The following is a 12,830-nucleotide window of genomic DNA, read 5'->3' as shown; positions in this document are numbered from 1 at the left end:
TTTTTTTTTACATTTGAAGAGGTTTTTAAGCTAATTTCAAGATCACTTTTAACTCAAAAGTTCTAAATATCACATTTTATTTCAAGAAATCTTGACAAGCCAATTTTTACTAGTCCCATTGGCAGATTTATTTTTGCTAATTTCAAGCAAAAACGTCTTGTATTTGTTGTTTTTCTTACTTATTTTTGGAGGGGCATTTTTTCCAGTGTGTTTGGATGCTTCTCCGCGGATTGCAGTTAAAAACATCAACTTTGTCTTTTACTTATTTCCATATTTGTATTTTCCGACAGACGTTGAAATTCCCTAATGGCAATAACAGAAAACAACTTGTCTCGCTTCAATTAGGGAAGTAACTTCCTTAACCTTGGAGCAGTTTTGTGCATCAGCGAGACAAAGTGAGAGATGTGCTGAGTTTAAATTTAGACCGACAATGATCCGGCGTGTCAGGGCTTTGTGCTTGTTCAGTCACAATTTCTGGTCCCACAATGAGAGGCTGCGAGTGCTGCGCGGGATAAAAAGAAAACCCTGCATTTGTGCTATTCCATTTTGACAAGCAGGCTAATTTCTGCCCAGGGTCATCAATATTTCTGACACTTCAGTGGTGGCATAAATATAGAATGAATGTTCCTTTGTTGTGCCGGAGGGAGCCACACGTCTGCGAGCATCAACAGAAATCACTTGGATCCGTCTGTTAGCTCGTTCAGCTAGTTGACAACGCTGTCGCCAGTCCCCCCGGAGTCTGCCTGTTTTTAATATCATGCATCATAAACAATATTCAATTTGGATGACTGAACTATGAAAACACGTTGCAGTGGGACGGGGAGATGACAAGAAACCAACCAGCTGCATGAGTGATGAGTACAAGCGTTGGTCTGGGTTAAAGCGTTTCAAATCTATGTTTGAGTGTTTGTTTTGATTAAATCTGAGGACAAAGAACTGAAGAATCAAGCTGCTGTTGTGTCTCAACCAGAGGTGGGTAGAGCAGCCAAAAATTGTACTCAAGTTACTTCAGAATAATATGACTCACGTAAAAGTAAAAATAATTACCTGAGTAAGAGTAAAAAAGTGCTTGGTGAAAAAACTACTCAAGTACTGAGTAACTGTTGAGTAACGTCTGATTTATTTGTTAACACAAGCATTCAATCAGACAGACAAAGATACTAAATAATCATCTTTAGGCAAATTAGAGTTCATCCAATTGATCAAATAAATTAAAATGAATTAATTAATTACGAATTAGCTTAAATTAAAAATAATCCAGGTAAATTCAAGAACTTCAATAAAAAATAAAAGAGACTTAGGAAATGTTTAAAACATATGTAACCCATATGTAACCTAAAAAACAAACATTCATCTATCCATGGGGGAAAAACGAGTTTAGGAAACTTAGCGCTACATGTTTCCTCAAGTTAGATGTTGAGTTTCTGCTGAAATGTGCGTTTGTTTTGGTTGACACAGAAGACACATAATGTAGCTGCTGTTTCTCACTCTTTGTAAGGTAAACATGCTTTCAGTATGAGGCCTCGTCTGCGTCTTCATTTCCCACCGTTGGTTCTGACATTTTTCATCTGTTTCTTTGTTTGTTTGCTACGACTGCTAATGCTAAAGCTAACCCGTCCCGCCGCTGAGATCGAGTACGGTCACGTGACCAGACTGCACGGCTGTGTCTGATTGGTGGAACACAGTCAGGTGGTAGAGCCTTTGGTGGAAGTCTCTCTCTCTGTCAGAATAAAACATTAAAATGAGGCGTACGCGGGGGGATAAAAATAATGAGGCGCAGAATACCAAAGAGGTAAGAAGAAAAGTAACCAGCTCATTGTAGCCTAATGTAGCGGAGTAAGAGGACAGTTTCTGCTGCACACATCTACTCAAGGAAAAGTAAAAGTATAGTGATTTAAAACTACTCGTAGAAGTATCATTTTAAGTAAATGTAACTCGTTACTACCCACCTCTGGTCTCAACCTGCAACTGATTCGCTCTTCCAACTTCTTTTTGAGACATGTCGCTGCCATCGAACTCAAGATGCACTGGGGAAAACATGCCCCTCCAAAAATAAATAAAAAAAAACAAATACAAGACGTTTTTGCTTGAAATAAGCAAATAAATCTGCCAATGGAACTAGTGAAAATCGGCTTGTCAAGATTTCTTGAAATAAGATGTGATATTTAGGACTTTTGAGTTAAAAGTGATCTTAAAAGTAGCTTAAAAACCTCTTCAAATGAAGAAAAAAAGCTTGTTTCATGTGAAATATGACTCAAAAGAAGATGTTTTCAAGACTTTTTCACTTAACAAGATATTCCAGATGTATTATCTTCAAACAAGTCCCTATATCTGGCTGAAATGGTACTTGTTAGGCAATTGTGTCTTATATTAAGTGTAATGAGATACTCAATGAGACAAATATACTTGGTAAGATTTAGATTTTTTCCAGTGTGACATTTCTTTATGAAATCGTGAAACATTTGATGTTTTCTGTGTTCATCTAATTTGGATTCTATACAGTGTCCCAACTTTTTGAGGGATAATTTGTGCTTTTTCTTGGGTTACCTCAGATAATCTACATCTGTATATTCTCCCAGCTGTGGGCTTTGAAACCTCTTTGTCCTTTGATTGAATCCCCCTCGTTTCTTTTACTCCCTCGGGGTTTCGATCAGGCTCAACGGCCGGTCTCACGTTTTCTCACCTTGCTAATCTTTTGCCGGAGTTGCAAACGATGGCACTTGCTCAATCTTTAAACCCCTTTCGTTTGAAGCCACTGGGTTGTACGCGGCAACCGGCGCCTCCCGGCTCCAAAGGAAAAGCCGATAAAGACAGAAATAGTCATTTCTCAGAATGGAGATCCAGAGCAGAGCCTTTGCTACTAATGGCCTGCAGGACTAAGAGAGAAGAGCCAGGCCCTCGTTATCACCCATGTTCTTTTGGAAGCACTTCAGAGGGCCGTGGAAAAGCTTTCTCTCATGACAGAATTGAGACGGGGCTAACAAATGGTGCAAATCTCCACAGCAAGTAACACAGAGTGCATAGATACTGTGCTTTTAGTCACACTCATTTATTTTTCACTCTCTGAAAAGGCGGCAGCGAGTCCTCACAAAACCACGTGAGAAACAAATGTTCAACGAGGCCTCCAGAAAGAGCTGCTTTTCTTTTTTTTTTTTCCATTGGAAAAATAATTAACATGATGGAATTCCACCATTAACATAATACAAGTCAATACATTACTCAGCTTCCTTTATTGCATAGATGAGCAGCTATCAGTCTGTGGAAGCATCACTCTGGAAAAATCTATATCTTACCAAGTATATTTGTCTCATTTAGTATCTCATTACACTTAATATAAGACACAACTGCCTAACAAGTACCATTTCAGCCAGATATTGGGACCTGTTTGAAGACAATACATCTGGAATATCTTGTTAAATGAAAAAGTCTTGAAAACAAATTGTTTTGAGTCGGGTTTCATATGAAACAAGCTTTTTTTTTTTACATTTGAAAAGGTTTTTAAGCTAATTTCAAGATCACTTTTATCTCAAAAGTCCTAAATATCACATTTTATTTCAAGAAATCTTGACAAGCAGATTTTCACTAGTTCCATTGGCAGATTTATATGCTTATTTCAAGCAAAAACGTCTCATATTTGTTGTTTTTTTTACTTATTTTTGAAGGGGCATTTTTTTCCAGTGTACATTACGGTGAAGTGCAGATTGCCTGTCTGTTTGTTAGCCCACTCACTTAATTTGAGTTGCAGATAAGTTCATGTAAAACACAATTATCATCAATATGAAACGGTCATTCCACTCTGGCATGAACTGATCTTAAAGTCGGGGATTCGTCTTTTGTGGAGATGGGAACGAACACGCTGGAGAGGAGAGGAGAAACACGAGCATCCGCAGTGAGAAAGGAGGCAAAGAGCAAAGGGAATTTATCAAAAAGATAATGAAGATCAAACACACAGCCTTGGTTATTGTTGTTCTAGTTTCCAGGGAAGCGTGTAATGAACTGAAGGGATGTGGTTGTTTTGTATAACCTCACTGTGTGGAATCACACTGAGCTGCCATCCACACGTACCAGGGGGTTGGGAGGATGATTGATGGCAGACTGCAGCCATTTGAGTGTTCATTTTGGGCGCAAGTTTAAAACATTGCAATAAACAACCCTGAGAGGTAGCATGAAGACATGCTGTCTTTTCCTTCCTCTTGCCTCATCAGCAGTAACAGCTGAACGCGGGACAAAACTGATGAGTATAAATGAGTATAACTGTGCTTGCCACGCAGTTAGCATGCAAACATGAGCAGTAATTTGAAACGTGTGTTGTCCAAAAGTACTGAGCAACACTCATTAGCACTACAGACTCTACGGCTGAATTAGATTTGAAACTTAAGCAAACAAGTTGCTTCCAGGCCTCCCATGGGAGGTGTTTTTCCAACATGTCCCACAGACAAGTGGCCTCACACACTGGAAAAAATGCCCCTACAAAAATAAGTAAAAAAACAACAAATAAAAGACGTTTTTGCTTGAAATAAGCAAAAAAAATCTGCCAATGGAACTAGGGAAAATCGGCTTGTCAAGATTTCTTGAAATAAAATGTGATATTTAGGACTTTTGAGATAAAAGTGATCTTGAAATTAGCTTAAAAACCTCTTCAAATGAAAAACAAAGCTTGTTTCATATGATATGTGACTCAAAACAATTTGTTTTCAAGACTTTTTCACTTAACAAGATATTCCAGATGTATTGTATTAAAACAAGTCCCTATATCTGGCTGAAATGGTACTTGTTAGGCAGTTGTCTTATATTAAGTGTAATGAGATATTTTGACTAGAAATGAGAGAAAAAGACTTTTTCCAGTGCAGTGATGTGGATAAGTGGCTGAATAGTGCTACACTGGAAAAAATCTAAATCTTACCAAGTATATTTGTCTCATTGAGTATCTCATTACACTTGATATGAGACACAACTGCCTAACAAGTACCATTTCAGCCAGATATAGGGACTTGTTTTAATACAATATATATTGAATATCATGTTAAGTGAAAAAGTCTTGAAAACATCTTGTTTTGAGTCATATTTCACATGAAACAAGCTTTTTTTTTTCATTTGAAGAGGTTTTTAAGTTAATTTCAAGATCACTTTTATCTCAAAAGTCCAAAATATCACATTTTATTTCAAGAAATCTTGACAAGCCGATTTTCACTAGTTCCATTGGCAGATTTTTTTTGCTTATTTCAAGCAAAAACGTCTTTTATTTGTTGTTTTCTTACTTATTTTTGGAGGGGCATTTTTTTCCAGTGCAGTGATAACTCAGAACTTGCGAGAGATATATCTCTTGCTAAAGATACTGTATCTCTTGCCCAGCTTTGAAATTCCTCACTGAGTCCCCAAGCTGGTGACTGGGGAATGGGAGGTTTGGGAATTTATGCTGCTGTCCCTGTGATCCAGTTCAGGATAAGCATCAGGAAATAGACGGATGCATAAAAAAAGAAGATTTTAGTTTCTGTTTACTCATTTTGGGGACAGATGAAGACTTCTAGCATCTTCAAAAGCTACGAGGCAATCGATAGGAATCTTTGTTTCAACCATTTCCGATCTCAAGAAATTTCTGTCTTAAAAAAGTTGTGTTCCACGGTTCTGATTCCTCAATTAGTAGAAGAGGAGTCTGTGGAGGGGAAAACATAAGATCTAAAGAGCTTCAAGCTGACCTGGAGAAGCCAAAGATGTAAAATCCACGTGTACCCTAAGCTACTTACTGACTGAGGGTGAATAGCAAAGAGGACAGATAAAATCTCTGTGGGAAAGGAGTTCACCGGTTTGCAAACAGCTGATTAAATGATGCCCATAAGGAGAAGAACATATCTACAGTGAAACATGGTGCACTTTCTATCACGCTGTGGAGTTTCTTTTCAGGCTTCAGAGCAGTTTGTGCTGAGAATTTTGGATTAAAATCGTCCAAGCACCATCCTTTCACCAATTATTTTCCAGATGGAATCCCATATAGCAGAATTAGATTGAAATAAGATTTAAATTTATGCTGTCATGGAAACCCAATTGGCTGATGTGGAATAAATGCTGGACTGTCCCACCACAACCGACAGTAAATCTGTAATTAAACCAACCATAGAAAAAGCTGGTCTGTGCACAGCATTTAAACACAGTTTATGGTAAGTTGGTCTTTCAATCTGCCAGTTTAACCGTTATTCAAGGTTGATTCAATGGCATTTTTTAGTATTTGTTTTCAAAGTAGTCCAGAGACAACGCTGCAGCTTTGGAAAACACGATGCAAAGAGAGAAAATACAAACAAATACTAGTCAGGTTCCCTGTGTACAAAAATGTACTTTTGTGGGAATTTTTTTGGGGGTTTGTTGACCCATACATTTTTGGAATCTGCTGACCTTGGGGATTTCAAAAACCAATGTTGCCACTCTAACAGACACCTGTATGGCGGCCATTTTGGAATTTCAAAACGGGCGCCATAAAATACAGAATTTCAGCTACCTTGGCCTCTAAACAGCCTAAAAACTCAATTTAACATGCCAATCATATGTTTTCTTGGTCAAGGAATCCAATGGTGACTTCAAAATTGTGCTCTGAATCGTGCTGTGGCGCCCCCAAGGGGTGGGAAAGAAAATTGTGGCACCTCCAAGAAGTGGAAAAGGAAATTGTTACTCTAATCCCCCTTAATGACCCCATGTTAGAAGTCCGGGAACAAAATACTTAAAATTTCTGCATATGATTATAAAACTATAATCTGTACATGAATGTGATATATATTTATTTCACCATAGGCTGGTAACAGTCGGGACTCAATATAAAATTCTTTATAAGGGGCCTGAGGGGCTAACCCAGTGTAAAGCCTAGGACGGGTCTGTTGTCTCTCAGCGATGAGTCCAATCATATCGGATTGGAGACACTGGAATTGCTGGCAATGGTCTTGGATAAAAGAAGTAACTGGATATTAATGAATGGCTGGTAAATAGAGACAGGGAATGTTCAATTTAACTAGAAAAAATGCATGTATACGGAAAATATCTTCATTTATTTAACAACATGTGTGCAGCAAATGCAGAAGCAGAAGTATTCGAAGCTCTTCTTGTGATTGTCAATACAGGAATGTGTTAATCCAGCTTCAGTTCTTTGCCCCAAATTGTCTTATGAATCAAATTAGATCATCCTTAGCTAGCTGATGTGTATTCAGAGCGGTCGATAAATTCTTTTTAGGGGCTGCTAAGATCGCGTATCGTCCTTTCTGGGACCTGAAATCAGAGAGCTTATGGGCACTGCTGCTTTAGGATCTGGAGTCACAGTTGAAAACCATGAGCCTTTAAGAGGGAACAGTCCCATGCCAAGCACCCTGTATATTATGTCCAACACCACAGTGAAATGCAAGATGTTAAGGTTGTCAACATACCGAGCCCGTCCAGTCATAGGAACAATAAGTGACAGATGTGTTCTTTTCTGGTAAAGCCGGTAAGCGCCAGCAGAAGCCCACAGAACTGAGCCTCGAAGACGGACTCCTCTGGCTGATAACTCGGACATGAGCCTCATTTAAAGTGTTTGATTCATGTGTAACAGCTGCATGGAAAGAAGCAATGTGTGTAAAGTCTGCCCTTCTAGCCCATCACTCATCGAATGACTCCTTAAGCTGCTCAGACTCAGACGAGTGTTATTCTTCGTTTCTCAAATTCCTAGGAGAACAGCAGCACAAGCGTGCTGTTGTCTGTATGTGTTTCAGTGTGTGCGTGTGCATTAACATTGATTTTTAAGCTAATACTAAGGCTAGTTTAACACAAACCAGATTTAAATCGTGCAGTTGAAATTGATTTTTCATTACAGGACAGATTTGGGGCTTTATATGCAGCTTTCACCACATAAATGGCAGAAATACATAAACATATACTTTGCAGCAATAGTGTTGCTTATTCAATAATCTGCTCTTAATGAATGAAGCGGAGAGCAAACGGTGCATTTAGTCTGGAGGAAACATCATCATCATTTTTCATGTGAGCAGGCACAGAACCAGAGGAGGAATGCCCAAGTTCACAATGAAAGTTAAAGTTAAAACCTGGTTTTGTTGAGTGATTCTGCAACCAAACACTTGAGATACATTTTGTATTTGTAGCTTTCCTCTACAAAAGTCCTAAATAATCATGTATAGTTTTAATATAAGGTGGTAAAATTTAAACAAACTGGTTTATTCGCATTTGGTCTTGAGTATATTCTAAATATAGGAGTTTAATTATTCCCAGGATTGTAGGCAGCACCTATGTATTTCTGTTAAAAAGGTAATTGCATAGTAGTTAACGGGCATTGTTGTGCATTCAAATGAGATTTTTAAAAAAACAAGTTAAATAAAGCTCAACAATCCTAAATGGAATTCTCATCATTTCATTTTAAATAGCTACACTGGAAAAAATGCCCCTACAAAAACAAGTAAAAAAACAACTAATACAAGACGTTTTTGCTTGAAATAAGCAATAAATCTGCCAATGGAACTAGTGAAAATCGGCTTGTCAAGATTTCTCTTAACAAGATATTCAAGATGTATTGTCTTAAAACAAGTCCCTATATCTGGCTGAAATGGTACTTGTTAGGCAGTTGTGTCTTATACTAAGTGTAATGAGATATTTTGACTAGAAATGAGACAAATATACTTGGTAAGACTTAGATTTTTTGCCAGTGTAAATATGACAAATTTTTAATATATGTCAAAAAAGAGTTTTAAGTATGATACATTATGTTAAACACTGAAGTCATTTCTAGACTTCTGAATAGCTCTGAATTTGCTATTAGTTTCAAAATACTCCAAATTAGCTTTGTTTTTCAGTTTTATCTCACAGTTGTTTAACTTTAAAGCTGTTTGGATTCACGGTTTGTAGCATGTCGGACACCAGCAGCTCATTGTCCACAGCACCAACATGTGAAGGCGCTTGTATTGTAACCTGAAACCACAACGCGTTAGCCTAACCATGTGTGTCTTATAATATGAGACCAACAATGTTTTTTTTATGGCCAACTGATCCCAAACGAGAGCCAGTTGAAAAGTGAAAAATCCTCCGAGGTTAGGTCTCCACATCCATCACCCTCCTACGTCCTTTCGGATCACGGTGTGGTTGTGCAACATTACAGAGTTTCACATTAAGAAAATCACCGGCATTTTGCAATTTTCATTGGAAAATGTGGGAATTTCACACATTTTGAGTGAAAACTGAATTTGACTGTATCACATTGAACTGGATTAGATTCCATTTGTATTTAATTGAGCTCACATTTGACAAATTTGATGTTCCCGTTCCCTAAGAGCTGTCCCGAGGTGTCTGTAGATTGGTGCAAACACAAAAGGAAACGATTCAAATCAAATTGAACTGGGATGTTATCATTTCTGAGGCTTTAATGATAAATCTCTACATTTATGTTGCTGTTACACACTCTGGTCTGAGGCTGCAGTTTCTCACTGCCAGGCTCATTATTTAATCATCAATTGACTCAATATTACTAAATCAAACCCTTAACTTCACTACGGAGAACCAAGATAGATGGGAGAGAATTAATCAAGCCATGTTGGAGGCTAATCCTGAAGGCAGATGAGATAAGATGAAGGTTTTTTCTGGAAACAAACACTCTGGCACAGCGGATTTCATGTGCTTTGTTCAAAAGAACTGAATTTCTTTCTTTATTACTGCCAGCCTGTGTTGACACCTCACTTGCTCGTCAACAGAGGCCCAAAAATCCCCAAACCAGCAATCTAAAAACAAAGCTGTGCTTTGATGTTTCTTTCTCTTTTTACTGCGTCTCAGCATCACTGACGTTTGCTTTTCTCCTGTCCTGCCTTTTTTCGCTGCTATTATTTAAATTTTCTTTTTTTCGCTGCCGTCTGAAAACCTGCAATTTGAGGCTTTGTGATTGCTGAAAAGAGGGGGATAAGAAGGGGTGGGGGAGCTTGATACAAGAGATTTTATGCATGATATTTTCCTTTGTTTTTCTGTTCTTAACAGAACGATCTGAATAAATTACAATCAGTGGATGTAATACGGAAAGATGTGGTTAAATGCACAAAAAGCACTCGAAAGTTGAACTCATTGAGGTCAAGTCATTATTTCTATATCCGCTATTTAAACGCTACTATGGTTAAATGAAAAATTGCGACATTTGTTGCAGGCACTCTATCAATTTGGCCATTGCATAATGACCAGACTCCACTGGCTTTTGTAAATTCTGCAGTTATTCATTGCTTATAATACAAATTCAAGAAAACTGGTCTGCTTTAACCTCAAAGCTTTGTTGTTACGAGGCCCGGAGTGGCTAATCGGGAGGACCGGGACAATTCCCGGTGGGCCGGTGTTATACCGAAAAGTGCATGCGGACAAATGCCTCCCCATTCGCGGGACCAGCAGGGGATGCATTTTTCGGCAATGCATAGGCTACTTCGGCAGACCTTTGCCGAAAAATGCATCCCCTGATGGTCCCCTGCTTTAAAGAGAGAATGGAATGATATAACTACATTATCATTTGTTTACCCGATTGAATTAACAGATGTGAATTTCAATAAGTTCAAAATTGTACAAATTTCATAGTTTTAGATTAATTTTTAGATTATTTCATCTGGGCTATACTGAGTAAAGATTGATATTCATAGAAAATGTCTCCAACCGTCTTTCCGGCTTACTATAAAAGTGTTAGTCACGGCCCTTACTTTGGAATATTTGCACAATAATATAATAACAGGTGAAAGAGATGCTATAAAATGTGCAATTGTCGGATTATCATAAGTGTACATGTATTATTAATCCACATGAAAAAATGAGAAAAAAAGATGAACGAATGAAACACCATCGTCAACTCAATATTATCGCTGTAACTTTATTGGATAGATGTAATAATCCACACCTGAAACGCTCCTGTTGGGCCGGTGTTCAGTCATGGCAGTGGGTTGATTACCTGGACCGCCTCCACTGGCTGCTCTCGATTTAATTTTTTTTTCTTTTAAATTTTGCAGACGCATCCTGACGGAACACTTCAGGGCACTCAGTCAGTGGTGTTTGAAAGATGGAAAGTAGAAAGATCAAGGGTGGCGCGGAGAGGGCTAGAATTAAAAAGAGGAAAGCTCTGAAAACGCAGCTAAATATGCAAATATTGGCAACTTTTTCACTAAAACGAGCTCGTGGTTTGTCGATGAAACGGGTGAGGCTGCCTGCAAACCACCGTTCAAGTTAAATAATCATCAACTCAGTGAACTGCGTGACGTTGTGGCATATAACGTTATATAATTTAAAAACTTTGTCTTGTAGCCCCTCAGAGTCAGAAGATGCAGCACCGAGCAGCAGCCATGAGCCCACAGGTCCAGAGTGGGCAGGTGGGATTGAGTGAATATTATTAGAAAGTATGGTGTAGACCTGCTCTATATGAAAAGTGCCCTGAGATGCTGGATGATTCAGCGCTACATTAATGAAACTGACCTGAATTGATCAGAAGGCTTTGTAAAAAAGGGAGATTTCTGCTGAGAATTATGATTTAGTGTCAAAAGCAGAGCCAGTAGTGATGAGGGTGTGAACAAGCAAGCATTAGTTCCAATATAACCACTTTCTATGCCCAAACGATAGTAGTGACCCGTTATATTTTTTATCATTAAAAGTAAGATAGTAAACACACAAAGTCCACAACTGAAATTATGTTGCAGCCTGCCACCCTTCCTGAGTCTGGTTCTGCCAGAGGTTTCTTCCTGTTAAAAAGGAGTTTTTTCTTTCCACAGTCGCCTCAGGCACGCTCAGGACGGGAGATTGGACTGAAGACAAGTTTCGGTGCAATCTGTTGGTTTCCTTAGCTAGGAAATAGTTTTTGAATTGGCTCCGTATGAATGAATTGGATTACTTTGTGAATAATTATGCTTACAATGAATTGAATTCCATTTGGCTTGAATTGGACCTTATTATTTAAGTGCCTTGAGATGACATTTGTTGTATTTGGCGCTTTATAAATAAAAATGAATTGAATTGAATTGAAAGAGAATAGGGTAAAAGTAATATGAAATAAACCTGCATATTTTGCCATTGAAACTATCTTGGTTAAGTCAAAATGTGTTTTCCATATCAAATGTCAGGTTATAATTTTAATAATAGGTTGTGATCTAAAGGCATGAAACTCCCTGGTTGTTACCAACCTAAAAAACTTACCTAAATCCTCTTCAAACCCTCCATCTGCTTAATGGAGAGCAAAAATCTACAGGAGGCCCTTTTACGAGAGGATCCGAGCGAGGCATTACGTAAACCCGCCTGCTGTAAGAAGGCTGTACTTACACAGGGGCAGTAACTGTAGGTGGCTCCTCCACCGTTTCACAACAGGGCTTTAATGTTTGGCGGTGATTAATGAGGGCGACTGTGGATGTCGATGGCCTCTGTGGTGCTAATGAATCTGATGGGAGTGATGGCACATCTGTGCTTTATAATACCCACCAAAGTAAAACAAAAGGGATGTTCCCCTATGTCCTAACATGTTTGCGTGTTATGAATGTGCTTCCTTATTTCTTTCCTTTCATCCTAACCCTATCCATCATTAATGCGAGCACATGCATGGGAACAACTCATTAGTTTCTGCATCGATCCGGCTCGGGCGCAGACGGCGTGCCCGCCTCGCGCAGGAAACTGCAGCGAGACAAAGGGAAGCAGCAATCAATCAGCAGCCCAGGAAACCAATCATCTGGTCTTCCAATTAGTGGGAAAGCTCTCTGTGGAGGCACATCATTCCAACGTTCAATCCAGGTTGAAGTTTTTTACAGCAGCCTCTGCAAAAACTTGTGATTGTCCATTTATCAATTTGACAGATAACTTGGATTGAAAAACCC

Source organism: Odontesthes bonariensis, chromosome 8 (assembly GCF_027942865.1).
Source record: "Odontesthes bonariensis isolate fOdoBon6 chromosome 8, fOdoBon6.hap1, whole genome shotgun sequence".
Classification (NCBI taxonomy): Eukaryota; Metazoa; Chordata; class Actinopteri; order Atheriniformes; family Atherinopsidae; genus Odontesthes; species Odontesthes bonariensis.
Note: the sequence above shows the minus strand (reverse complement) of the source record.